Raw genomic sequence first — 14,418 nt, 5'->3', positions numbered from 1 at the left:
AGGACGAAATAGCCAGAGTCAGATGGAAAAGCTGGGACCTGCATCGTCTGTTAAGGCTTCTTTGAACCTGGGTGAGTGCTTTGGGTATCAAATTGCTTCATTTGATGGGAAACTGAGGATACTCCTCAGTACATCTCATTCAGGATGGGGAAATAAAGAATGTGGAAAAGTACTAAAAGAGCTGGGAGAAGGACTGAAATCAGCCCATGGCACTTCAGTATGAAACCTGAAGTTGATACACACTGCCAGGACAGCTGCAAAGCCATGGACAGGCAGCTAATGTGCTTCTCCCAGAGCACAGAGCACAGAGCCTGAGCTGGGCCCAGACATTCCCCTGAGGAATTTCTGCCTTCATCTGCCTGGGAACCAGCCTTAGCTTGAGCCATCCCAGAAAACTTTACCTGAATGGAGACTCTGGTCTGCAGACATATATTCAGGACCAAGGCAGAGAAATAAATTATTTAATTTTTTTAAGCATGTGCTTGTTGGGCTTTTCTAGAAACTTGTCCCTGTTGTTTTCAGCAGAGGTTTGGAGCTTGCCAGGGTGTAGCTTTGGAAATTCTTTCTGCTGCCCACTAAACCTCGATCTTGGCTCAGAATGTGGGAAAGAATCTCTCAAGAGCAAGATGACCACTGCAAAGGCAGATTGTTGGGAAAAAAGGGAGGAATTGGGAATTTGTTTGCTGAAGCTCTCCAGATTTGTGTGTGTGTGTGGGTTAGAAGTTTTGGGGTTCAAATCTGCCTTGAGACATTGTGGGCATTAATATTACTGAAAGTTCTTGTTTTTGATGTAATTCTCATTTTTCATGTAATTCTGCTCACTGGGAAGTGCACATTGCCCTTTCATTTGAGGTCTCTTGGATAGTCTGGTGCACATTTTTGGCTTTAACCTCGGTATTAGCACTTTTCTAACTCAGAGTATTCTCATAAAGATAAATTATTTAGAAAACCACCAAGTCCTACAGCAATGAGGTTCATTTACAAAGCAAATTCAGTATACAGGAATAAATAAAACTGAGCAGGTAATAAGGAGAAATATAGAATAATTGCTTCTCAAAAGATAGTTATCATACTAGAAACCAAATTAGAAATGTTGAAGTAAAAATAATACATACTGAAGCAAGTAATTAAGATTTTCTACATACATGGACGAGAACAGAGAATAAGTTTTACTGCCAACTTTGAAAATAATTCTTCTTGAAAATTCTAAATGCAAACCCCATGCCGAAAGGACTCTGCAATCCTAACTGATATTTAGGAGAGAATATTTACATATATACATAAATTTTATTTTCTAATAGAATTGTGCAGGGGACTGTTTGTCCTTCCACTTCATATTCTGTGTCATCGGTTGAAATAAATTTCAAGAGACTACTTTTTCATAAGTTTTATGGATTATAGGAACAAGGAAGGACGCAATATACCAATTTTTACTTGCATCTTTGCATTCTAAAGAATCACTTTGTACTGCAAGCTCCATACTTTCTTATGGAGAAAATAATACTGCAAGAATACAAAACCGAAAATTCCAGCATATTTAAAGTGTGCCTGAAGCTTCCAAAACCAACTGTATATAAGGGTTATACATTTATAAAGAAAGTTTAAATTTTCCCAGCCATGCTTTTTGTAATGTGCTGTAGCCATGTGGCCCTTGCAGTGTCACAGACCACACATTTACTGCTAACAGTCTTGTATTTTGATTAAATACAACAATTCCAGTGGCTGTACCTGATGTGATGGACCCAGATTTAAGCTATATATTATTCCTGCTAAAGCCAGGTTGCTGCTTGAATAGTTATTTAATTTAAGCCCCTTTAACTGGATGTTCCTTGTTGCTTTTCAGCTGCTGAATTTCCACTCCAGCAGACGTTTCCTCCTTTGTAAATGTCATATTTCCTCATGTGCACCATGGTTTCACTGTCTGTGGAAGCTCTCTCATCCTCAGTAAAGCAGATTTGCAGATGAGCCCTCCACAGGTACCGTGAGTGACACAAAATTTCACCTGGTACATTGTGAAATTTTATTGCTATTGGCAAATGACCCACGAGTGTATTGTAGCATGAACTAACATTGCCTGACTGCCTGGTAATGAGCTGATTAGTAATGCAAAATAATTGCAAACAGAATTGATATTGTGCTCCTGAGCAAAACAGCAAAATCGATACAGTTCCACCTCTTGGACTGCAGGAATTTTTCTCTTTTTTTGCTGATATGTTAAAATTGTGGAATTGACTCCCCCTAACCTGTTCTTTCTCAGTAGAAAAACATTAAATCTGTGAGGTGAAATAGGCTTAGGTGAACAATGATATTTAGTGATTTTACAGTCTAGCTTGTGCACTGTATCACATCATGCTTTTGTAGGGAATTAAATTCCTTAAGTCACTTCAGGTATGGTCCACATGTAAAAATGATTATTGGACTGTGGCAGTTACATCCTTTGGGAGAAGCAAAGCAGAATGGCATCCTCCTAATTAAACTTCTGCCTTCTGGAGGAAGAAGAAAAAAGGAGGAAAAAGAAAAAGACTGAAGTTCTTACTTAAGTGGCATTTACAAGACAGAATCAATTGAAAATTAACTTCAAGGTCCCGTCTCAGACAGATTTTAATGCATGTCTGAGTGCCTTTAAACCCACTGACCAGATTATAAATGAGCACAGAACTCCCCCTGAGGCACCCAGGTCCTGCTGGCATCACATCCTTGGGCAGCTCACAGAGGCAGGGATGGGCTGAGGGCTTGAAGCAGTTTGCAAATATCAGAGTAACCATCCTGTCAGCTGGGCTGTGATACCCTGAAAAGGGGAATTTTGATAAAATTACTGTTTAAACGTGCAGAATGGACTGGCCAATCCCCTCTGGCAGAGTGGTACTGGGGCAGAGGAATGGGATTCTCTGAGATCTGCCACACATCATTTCAGAAATCTTCCAAAGACCATTAGTGCTGTAGGAATTCATCACCCATAAGGAAGGAATTCACACCCAAACGGATAAAATTCTATATTGCTATAGTGAGGAGAAAGGAGCAGGACAGAAGAAAGCAAAGAAATGTCTATGTTATTTGGATTTTTCAAATTTTTTGAAAGCCTCATTCTAATCAGATGAAGCACTTCAGTAACAATTTTGATTTGAAGGCTGCTTTTAAAGTTTGAATTCTTTCACATGAGTGTTTATGAAATAATTCTCATAAAGTGTTTTAAGTCACTCTGTCATTCTCACCTCAGTTAGTGAGAAACAGTATCTTCCTAGACTGCCTTCCCTTACCCAAAACAAGAATTTTTCCAGTTAATGATTTTTTTTATGTTTTCTGTTAAGTTTTATGTTAATCTGACCCACAATGGTTTAAGTGACTCATTGATTTCTTTATTTTCATATTTGTTAAACTTTTGTTACCATTTTAAAATTATTTGAGTCCTGTTTGAAATGGGAATGTAATTTCAAAGCATCAGTCCAAATGTTGCTTTAAGGAATTTCCTGGGTGATTTCACAGCTATGTGTACACCAGGGAAAAGACTCAAAAAGCAAGCAAAAAGTCCAGGGGGATTTTCATGTCAATGAATATTAAGAAAGCACAAATGATATGACCTGAAAGTTTTGGTGCACATATAAATTTATTTATTTCCCCATTGAATTATCCCAATGTGGAGAATTTACCTTAAAGGAATCACTTTGTGAGTGAAGATCGTTTGAAGCACAGAACATCCAGGGCTGGAATATCCACCAGGATCATGGGCACAGCTCCAGTCCCTGCCCAGACCCCCCAACAATCCCCCTGGGCATCCCTGGCAGCGCTGGCCAAGCGCTCCTGGAGCTCTGGCAGCCTCGGGGCCGTGCCCATTCCCTGGGGAGCCTGGGCAGTGCCAGCACCTCTGGGGGAAGCAGAACCTTTCCCTGCTCTGAGCCTGCCCAGCTCCAGCCTCTCCCTGGGTGCTGTCCCTGGCCCAGAGCAGAGCTCAGAGCTGCCCTAGCAGGGGTTGGCAGGGGATGTTTGTCTGGAAGGAGCTGGTGACAAGAAGAACGAGGCCAGATGGCTCCTTGGGTGCTTGGATACTTTGCTGCCCCTTTTGTGGAGCTTGGCTGGGGCTGCTTGTGATGATTTCCACCCAGACTGGGTACACAGTTACCTTTTCTTTCCCTCATTTGGTTATTTCTCACTTGCATTCCCTCTCCCTTCTGCTGCTGTTTGCAGGCCAAGTACATTTCATGAAAAATAACATTCTCCATCAGAATGTGTGCAAGTCCTAGGAAAAAATATTTCAGCTTAGGAAAAAAGGGAATTAGAGAACAATTCCATAAACAGCAACTGTAGCACCATCACCACCACAGCCTGCTAAGAGCTCCATTTATGAGTGCAATTAGGCATATGGATAGCTCAGGTTTTGTCATCAGCCCAGAATGGGACAACTTAGTGAGGCAAATTCAATCTAAATCTATAACAGTAAAGCTGGTCTAAGATGGAACCCTGTAATATGCCTGGAAATGAGAAGTTGTCGGAGAAGTGCTTTGTTTGGCAACGTTTGCTAATGAAAGGATGCAATCCTATGCAGCAGGGATGAGGATCCCTGACAGACATACCTGCCTGATGCAGGGGGCTGAATGCCTCAGATTTATCAAAAATAACTGGGGGGAATCAGGGCAGGGGGGACAGTGCTCTGCTCCCAGTGAAATCACAATGAGGGGCCAAAATGGAAAAGGGAATGATTTTGTTTACAGGATGAGAACAGACTGAAACAGAGACACAGAAACAACGAAAGAAGGAATTGCACCAAAAATGATTTTGTATTCTGTGCATTTTGAGGCATTTGTGACCACAGGTATTAAGCTTTGGGTTCCAACAGGAGCAGGTACTTGTGCCCCATTTGCAGCTGGGTAATTACAAACCTTCTGCCCTCTGCTTAAAAGAGACAAAACCACCTTCTGCTGGAGCAAGAAATAGATCAATATTAGCTATCTTCAAATATAAGTAAATAATTTTCTACTCATTGACTTAATTTACTGGTTTATGCTCCCCTGTTTGTGGGGTTTGGGTGGCAGTGCCTTGTCCTGGCATTGCTGCTGGTGGGGGGCAGAAGGGGAATCGCTGGGATTAGCACACTGGCTTAAAAAATTTCTGTTTTCTCCTTGCTTCCCAGGCAATAATCATATTTAGCAACTTCTGTAACTGTACACCAGATTGTTAGGGAACAAACATCTATGGGGGTGGATCTCATAAAATTTTGCTGCTTGCTGAAGTAGAAAATGAGTATAATCAAGCATGGAACTGTCAAAGAGCAGCGCTCCCAGAGAGCCAGGGGTTCAGTGCCTCTCTCCTGCACCACAAATCCAGGCCCTGCTGCTGTTCACAAGCTCTGTTTTCTGAGCAGCACTGCTGAAATCCCCAGTTTTTGTCTTTCACTGCTGCTGTAACTTGGCACTTTTGGAACTCTCCAGACCAAAGTTATAATAAATTTATTGAGTAGTACCTGAATTTGGGCAATTATCTCATTTATGCTATGGTTAATTTTATTTTTTTCTTTTTTTCCGCTTTCAATTGAAATAGAAATCATTCTCAAACTCACAGTCCTGCCAGATATGGATCTGTAAGCATCAATGGATCCATTTTATATATCAGTTGGACCCACAGACCAAGTGGGTTTAAGAGAAGCATGGTACAACCTTAGTACCAAACCATGGAGATTATCATAGGAATTTTGTATTTAAATTCAAAGTAGAATGTTTTTAAAAAGCAAATTGTTTCAGTGTTTTCCCTGTGCTTTCCAGCTTTGCTCAGTTGGAGTCTGTGGGAAATGAAATGCCCCTTGGTCCATGATAGTGATGCTCTGAGTGGTCTCTGAAGCCAACAGAGCTGAGATGGTGGTGGGGCAGGTGAAGCAGTTTAGCACATTAATCAGTGCACAGGCACACCCAAATATTCAGTATACAGAGATATTTTGGAATGGGTTTTTGCAATTATGTACAGAATCCCAGAATGGTTTGGGTTGGAAAGGACCTTGAGGATCACCCAGTGCTACCCCTGCCATGGCAGGGACACCTCCCACTGTCCCAGGCTGCTCCAGCCCCAGTGTCCAACCTGGCCTTGGGCACTGCCAGGGATCCAGGGGCAGCCCCAGCTGCTCTGGGCACCCTGTGCCAGGGCCTGCCCACCCTGCCAGGGAACAATTCCTGCCCAATATCCCATCTATCCCTGCCCTCTGGCAGCCATTCCCTGGGTCCTGTCCCTCCAGCCCTTGTCCCAAGTCCCTCTTCATCCCCCTCACAGGATCCCTTCAGGCACTGAAGAGAGCAATGAGAGTTGCCTTGCTTTATTCTGCACAAGTGAAATATCTTCGGATATGGGTGGTGAGAGGCTTTTCTAGGCCTATTGTTTATAGTTTGGAACTTTTTCAAGTGTTTACAGAACTGAAGGGCAGCATTGTCAAGCCAATGAATAGATTTGGTTCATGGCAATAATGTGCTAATTTTTGTTGGCATCAATGAAACAATCATTTAGAACAGAGATGCAGGAACATGAAAAATAAGTGAAGGACATAATAGTTATCAATGGATTTGAAAATCATTACAGTTTTTGGAGTATTTCTTTTGTGAGCCACGCAAGAGCTTCTCTGCACGGGAGTTATTTTGGGTTAATTAAGAGAGGGACTGTTCAAATTAAGACATGGCAAGTGTGAAACTTCTGGAACGGCTTTTAAACCATGAATCCACATCCTGCCTCAATCAGAATGAGTTTTCATCTGCAGAGAAGACAAAATTTTAAGTGCATATTTTCCTTGATTCATGTTGTCTGGAGGTTAGTTACCTTAATTTTTATTTTAAATGAAGAAACTAATTTCCCCACCCTTGTCTTGGCCAAGAGTAGTTTTAACAGTGTTGCATAGCCTGGTCCATTTCAGCTTTGATAAAGCCACTTTCTTCTTTTTTTTAAGGATCTTGTTAATGGCCTTGTGATCATGCAGAGCTGCACTGATACCATTGCTCTCTTTGAATAGCCCTGCTCTGCAAGTGCCTGCATTAACTTTAATGGAATGACTTGAGGGGAAAAAAAGTGCTCCTCAGTTTGGCTAGACTGCAGGATCCTGGTTTTAGAAAGGACTAAAGTAAATTAGAAAAAACAAAAAAAAGCAAACAAACAAAAAACCACCACCAAAACCCCCCAACTTTTCCCCTTTCACGTTTCTTATCCAGCAGAGCAGGATAAAATGGGGATTTGGGGTTGCACATGATGCTGATGAAAAGTGAAATCTCACCATTAATGTGTGAACATTTTTGCACACCTCCACAGTAGGGATTTTCCCTAATGCCTCTTGCATTAACAGCTGCCACAAGAACTCTGCTTCCAGCAGCTTCAAGTGGTTAAATCAATAATAAAAAGAGTTTTAAAATACTAATCCAGCCCTGCTAAGTGAACATTCCCTGCCCAGCCTGCCGACTGTGTATGCAAACAGATAATGGTGAGCATCAATAATTTTCACTGCTGAATTTCTCCGTATCTAAAACTTCAGTGAATCCCTCCTCAGATGATTTTTCAGAGGGCAGAAGTAGAGTTAGACACGTGATGTGTAACCATATGCTAAGAGAAGTGATTCACCACCGCTGATGAAGGGAACTGAACCAGTCTGAATTGGCAGTGGATAATTTGACATATGCAGCTAGGCACTGACTGGGCCCAGCATTTCTGGGGTGTGAGTGCCTCTCATCATGCCAGAGAAACAGGAGCAGCTGAAATTCAGTAGGTGTGATGTCCTTGTCAGGGACTGGAGGTGGAATAGAACAATTTTCCCATCTCTTATAATTAGAAATGTGTGTTAGCATTTGGTCTTTGACTTCTGAAATAGGGGTGGTTTGGCAGTAGATTGGGGAGATTATAAAGATCTAATAATTCCAGCAGCAGCACCAAGGCTGTATCTGGCAGAAATAGTGCAGCTCTATTACAGGTGGTGAGGACTGAGTGTGTTTGGTGTTGAAACCTCCCAGTGTTCAGCTGGGATAAATACTGAGGGTGCTGAACTCCGTGGGTTTGGTGGCCTCAGGTAAGCCAAGGCTGAGTTGTGCTGGGCACAGCCGTGGGGTTTGGGGAGTGCTGAGCAGTTTGGGGAGTCAGTGCCTTACTCCTGTCACTGCTGGACACGATGCAGAAGTGTGGGTTCACAGCACACACCAGAACGAGTCAATAGGAAAAGGGGTTTTTATTCTCTGAACTTTTCAGTTTTTACAGGGTTTTACACTACAGGGTTAACATGACTGGGCAAGAGAACACCACCTCTTGTCCCATTGGTGGGAGAAGAGAAAAACACGCTATCTACAGTAATGCAGTTATGTTTTGAGAAAGCAAGATGGTTTACAAATGTCTTTGAGTGTAAGATCTCCCAAGAAACTTTCCCTTAAGAACATACCAGTCACTGACAGCTTGCAATTCCTTCAAGCTCAGAGAAAATCAGGTCCACCAGGTGTGGAGGTGTTGTGTCTCTGCTGCTGTGGCTGGGTGGGTGGAGGAGGTGGGCACTCACTGTGCTGCACTGACCTGCGCTCTGCCTCTGGAGCTGCAGGGAGGGTTCCTCCAGTATCCCAAAGGCTTTGCAGGTGCATTTCTTCACTGGAAGGTGAACATGCAGCCTAAATAAAAGTGTATCCAGTTTCCAAGCCAACCTGAGGAAAAAGTTTTTGAAAATGCAAAGGTTCTTCACAGTGGGAAGAGCCTGGAATGAATGTGCCTTGGAGCAATGATGAACTAAGGCCTCCAGTCCCCATGGTGTAAGTCTGATGATAAATTTCTAACTCCCATTTAGGCTTTTGAAACTTTCTGTGAGTTTGTGAAGTCTAACTCTCCCCAGCCCATCCCCAAGTACCTTCACTCCCCCCTCTAAAGATTATTATGTTATTTGGGGTTTAAACCAGGTGGTCCTCACCCATGGCTCTGTTAACCAGGAGCTCTCTACACAAAATCTCCTGTTCTTCAGTTGAAAGGTGCTCTTGTAACCTCCCACTGCTGCTCATTTCCTGCCTATTATTTATGATTTTAGCTTTGGAAATAGTTTATCACATAATTTGGCTTTGAGTCTATTCAGTCCACACTTTGATCTAAAAGATTAAGATGGCTGGGTTTTAGATGTGGTCCCTCGACAAAGATCACAGGGAATTCATGAGGGCATGGGGTATAAAGATAATTAGGGAGAGTATCATTGTACAATACAAAAAGTTGAGCTTCTCTGCAGTAAACACTTCCCAGTAGGAAAATGAAAATGAATCTCAGTCCATGTATTCCCAGTGAATCTCTGCCATATTAAAACCCTAAATGGGAGTTAGAAATTTATAATCAGGCTTACACTGTAGGGATTTGAGGCATTAGTTCATCATTGCATCCAAGGCACATTCCAGGCTTTTTCTCACTGTGGAAAAACCTTTGCATTTTCAAACAGACCAGGAGGTAAAGTCATGTTTTGCCATTGCTTGTATCACAAAAATATATTTTCATATTTATAGAAACCAGCAATTGGATTCTGTGGAAAGAGAGTCCATATATCTTTCATCTCCTCTATCTGTTCTGCAGTCATGTGGGGCTTTCCTCTGTTCAAGGAATTAGTCAAGCATGTAATAAGCAGATCACTGACAGTTTAAAATGATTTTCCTGAAATTGTGCATCGTCAGTTGACTGGAGACAACTTATTCCAGATATCTCTTCCAAGTCTAAAAGTGGTCTTTGACTTTGAAGCAAGCATTTCTATTGTGGGTGTTTTTCACCAAAATTAGCACAAAATAACTCATGAAGTAATGGACTGCATGCATGTGATGCTCTGTACTGCTGTATTTTGTATTTGCTTTGAAACAGAATTGGGCAGAAAATGGGATTGATTCAGCATGTGAAATGTAACTCTGTATTTCCATGTGGGGTTGGTGTGTTCAGTGTGTCTGTTGTGGCACCTGCCCCAGGAGGGAGGGGTGGTGCTCGGGAGGGCAAAGAGCAGCTGGGCACTGCCTGTGCCTGTGTCCCTGTGTCCCTGTGTCCCTATTCCTGTGTCCCTGTGTCCCTGTGTCCCTGTGTCCCTGTCTGTCCCTGTGTCCCTGTGTCCCTGTGTGTCTGTGTCCCTGTGTGTCTGTGTGTCTGTCCCTGTGTCCCTGTGTTCCTGTCCCTGTCCCTGTGTCTGTGTTCCTGTCCCTGTGTCCCTGTGTCCCTGCCCCTGTGTCCTTGTGTCCCTGTGTCCCTGTGTCCCTGTGTCCGCGTCCCTGTGTCCCTGAGTCCCTGTCCCTGTGTCCCTGTGTTCCTGTCCCTGTGTCCCTGAGTCCCTGTCCCTGAGTCCCTGTGTTCCTGTCCCTGTCCCTGTGTCCCTGTCCCTGTGTCCCTGTGTCCCTGTGTCCCTGTGTCTGTGTCCGCGTCCCTGTGTCCCTGTATCCCTGTGTCCCTGAGTCCCTGTCCCTGTGTCTGTGTCCCTGTCCCTGTGTCCCTGTCCCTGTGTCCATGTCCCTGTGTCCCCGTGTCCCCATGTCCCCGTGTCCCCATGGCCCCAGGTGGCTGTGCCAGGCTGAGCAGGTGGCAGCTGCAGGGCTGCTGAGGCTGACAGGTGACACTGCCATGTCCCCGTGCCCCTCCTGCCTGTCACCGCCTGTCTGGCGATGGCACCACCAGCTCTGCCATCCTGGGGCTGTGGGGGGCACAGAGCAGACCCTGCTCACCCCAAAACGTGGGGATGATACGTGTTCTGATTTCTGGGACTGGGTTTGGGATTCTGGGTTATCCTGCCACGAAACCTGAGCTAACAAGCTTTACTGAGGGTTGGAAATGAATCTTGAATCTTTCCTACTTAAACACCATTGTGCTGTCAGTAATTCCTCATAGGAGGATGCTGTTACCTGGGGACTTCTGTTAAGTCACAATTATGCCACATTTACACCGTAATCTTGTGCTGTTTTATGTTATCTGGTGTAAGCTGTGTTTATCTGCCATACTTAAACAGCCACTACTGTTAAGTTCTTTCTTGCTTCAGTAAAAACTATTTTACTTTTTTTAACTGTCAATGTCTGTGAGGAGTGGATTTTGCCTATCAGCTTCTGCCTGAATTCTGGTAATTTGAAAATCATTCCAGAGAACAGAGTGATCAGAATTGACTCAGAATTCCTGAGGCAGTGTGTCACAGAAACAAGGAAAATTAAAGATGGATTTTGAAGAGAGGCTTCTATAATTGTTCTACAGTTCCTTACCATTTTCTCTAGAGAATAACCACAAGAGAAAATGCTGACATCCCTGTTCCTTAGTTCTATAGATGCCTCTTCTAGGAGTTAAACTTTGGCTTGGGCTTTTTGGTTGCTGATTTCTTTGTTTTTTAATGAAATATATTCCATTTCAAGGCAATATTGTTTAAAACTTGGAGCAAGACAAACATTTGTCTGGTAGTATTTCTTTGGTCTATTCTTTGGGAACTCTTGCCTTCTTCTCTGTTTTCCCTTCTTCCTTTAGGAAGCTGCAGGAAGCAGTGGCTCCCAGGTATTGTACACCTTAAATCTCTACTGGACACCTTAAATACATGTGAAAGCACAGAGACTGCTTGAATCTTGGGTGGAACTGGGTGATTTGCCCCATGCTGCCCTGCTTTATATTTTCAAGAGAATTTCCATGTATTCAGCTTTTCCTGATAATCTCTGGAGTTGTTTTCTGGTTATTTCTGTTTGGGGACTCCCATCTTGGCCAGCCAAAGAGTCACCCTATTATTGTATCAATTAATCTCATTTCCTTTAGCTGGGGAGCCGAATCTAAGTGAACCTGAATTACTGTTCTCAAGTGCACACTAAATTATACCATAAATACAAGTGTATAATTAATGACAACAACTTGAACAGTATTGCATAGGCAATTTCACTTTTAAAAAATGCATAAGTTCAATAGAGCATGAAATATGAACTTGAGATGTTGAATGCAGCACTTGGAGGATTTTAAAAGGCTGTATTTTCATATGTGTAAATATACAGGTATGAAATCTGGATTTAGTGGTGGAAAAGGGACTGCATTTATGTGTGTGTGTATCAGGATACAGGAACACTTGGTGTGTGTAGGAACACATATGCAGGAGAGGCTGCAAATTACAGAGAATGAAATTAAAGAATGATGCTAAAAGCAGAGATGGTATCACAGCCATCTCTCCCAAAGCATCCTATAGTAAATTTTGAATAGACTTGCTGAAAACTGCATTCAAAACCCACTTCATCAATTATGAAATTAAAATATCTCCCTAAACTAGGAATAAATATGTTTGAATTCCCATTTGATGCCCTATCTCAAGGCTTGGTTTTATCACACACTGTTTTTTGGAACTGAAACCTGGCTAGCTCTTCTTAGAACTCTGATTTTATTTGACCTGAATAATATTCATCCATCACTTTTGTTTTTGAAAACATTAATATCTCGCAGCAAGGCTTCAAAATGGATTAACTTCCTAATCTTTCACTCTGGGAGACTTGGGTTAGATCTGTCAGAGGTGAGAATGATAGTCAATATGTTATTTGGCTGGTAAAGAGGAGTAGATAAGGTGGTGCTGTGATCCAAGAGTTAATTTGCAGAGTTCTGCTGCACAGTAGATTGGTAGTTGCTTAAAAAGAAAAAGACCCAAAACAAAACTCCAAACAATTATTTTTCACTAGCTATCAAAAAAAGAGCATAAGTGGATTCCTAGGATGTTGGGAGAGAGGTGTATTCCAATCTCAGTTTTGATTTTGTTGGCTTTAAAGTGCAGTGATCAACCAAGTTATGAATATGATGAATATGAATATATTTACTTATAATACAGAAAGCAGAAGTAAACAGATCTACCAACATGTTGTGGCAAACTGTTGTTGGCCATCAGGCTGAAATTAGGTGTGGTGGTGTCTCTGTTAGCAAAGAATTCATTGGGAGAGTTGTTTATGGAGGCTGAGTGAGTTGGAATGGGAGCAAGATGAAAACAAATGTGTGTGTGTGAATTGAAGTGTATGATACCATTGTTATATTCATTCTGTTTCCTAGGTCCTTTTGTCCAGGAGAAAGCAGGAATCAGTGGAGATGCTTCACAGCAGTATCCTGGAAGGACTGAGCTGAGACAGGGAATGCTGGGGTCAGTGGGGACTGGAGACAAGGTGATTCCCAAGGTGATTCCCAGCACAACTTGGCATTGGTTTTTTCTACCCTGCTGAGAACTTTTACATCCCTTATAACTGAATACCCCTTGTAAATGTATACCCCTTTTAAGTGTATATCACTAGTAAATGTATATCACTTGTAAATGCATATCACTTGTAAATGTACACCCCTTGTAAATGTACACCACTTGTAAATGTATATCACTTGCATATGCCTTGCAGTCTTAATAAATTGGGAGGCTTCTGCCAATTCATTTTTATTTTGTCTTTTCTCTATTGCTACTTCCTACCTTGTGCTGTCAGGAGAAAAAAGTGTGAGCAGACCTGCTTTATTGCATTGACTAAGCAGATAAATACAATTTTTTCTACGTTCATTAAGTGTTTTTCCACCCTTCAAAGCATTTAGGTATGTGCTTGCCACGTATAATTAGTCCCTCAAATTAAATGAATGTCATAATAATGGCTTGTTTTCAAATGGAGTTAAGAGAATATGAGGGATTTTAAAGACAACAGAGATGTTTATACAAGCAATTCTAATTCATTTTATTATAGGTTAATGGTTAGGTTTAATGTGAAATTGTTGTGGACATTCCTTACATGGCCTTGAAAAGGTTAGTGCAGTTTTCTTGCCCGAAATTCACTAAAAACTCAACAGAATCTGAGATTAGGGACAAAAATTTTCAACGTACTTTACCAGACTCCCTAAAGTTCTTTCTGGTTTAAAAGAGACAAACCAAAACAAAAAAGAACCTCCCCTCTCAGGGTTGTAATTAATTAATTAATTAAATTTAATTAATTAATTTAATAACTTAGCATCAGGATTGCATTTGCTCATTCACATTTGCTGAGATTCAACTTCTGTCATCCTCATGGTGAGGAAATGCTGGTGGGATCAGGCAAACAGGAATGAGCATGACTGAAACATGAGCTTGGCTGAAACCTTGGCAAAGATTAAAAAACCAAACCAGCAAAGCAAGGAACATGGAAATGCAAGAGCTCTGTCTTAAATCACTACTGGATCTGGTCACTGAGGGCTTGTTCTGACATTGAAAAACACTTTTTTCATTTCCAAGTTCACCGTCTAAGTTGAGAATCTTAATGAGTGTGTTTTATCTTGAAGATCAGTGGCCAGTCCACTTTGCAGGGTGCTCTATTTCTTCCAGCTTTTCATTTGCTTCTCTCACACAGAAAGTGTGCCTTGTCAGTGACCAAATACATCTTTTAGAGCAGAATGCATTAATATGCTCTAACAGTCTACTTAAAACTACGGCGTGTACCTTGTATGCCTGTGCTAGTTAATCCAAAACAAAGATTAAGTAAGAGGTTT

The 14,418-nt window shown here is 42.0% G+C and overlaps 1 long non-coding RNA gene across 2 annotated transcripts; it reads left to right on the top strand.

Annotated features, from left to right (window-relative positions):
• Positions 1-1,843: 1,843 nt before the first annotated feature.
• On the top strand, positions 1,844-13,345 carry LOC147650780 (uncharacterized). 2 transcript variants are annotated; one of them, XR_015275306.1, is made up of 2 exons: positions 1,844-1,976; positions 12,979-13,345. It is a non-coding gene; the product is annotated as an uncharacterized LOC147650780 (long non-coding RNA). The 2 variants fall into 2 exon arrangements; XR_015275307.1 differs by lacking the exon at positions 1,844-1,976 and adding an exon at positions 10,886-11,466.
• Positions 13,346-14,418: the final 1,073 nt, after the last annotated feature.

The sequence above is a fragment of the Cyanistes caeruleus genome, chromosome 12 (assembly GCF_971803275.1).
Source record: "Cyanistes caeruleus chromosome 12, bCyaCae1.hap1.1, whole genome shotgun sequence".
Lineage (NCBI taxonomy): Eukaryota > Metazoa > Chordata > Aves > Passeriformes > Paridae > Cyanistes > Cyanistes caeruleus.
Note: the sequence above shows the minus strand (reverse complement) of the source record. Positions and strands in the feature narration are given on the sequence as shown.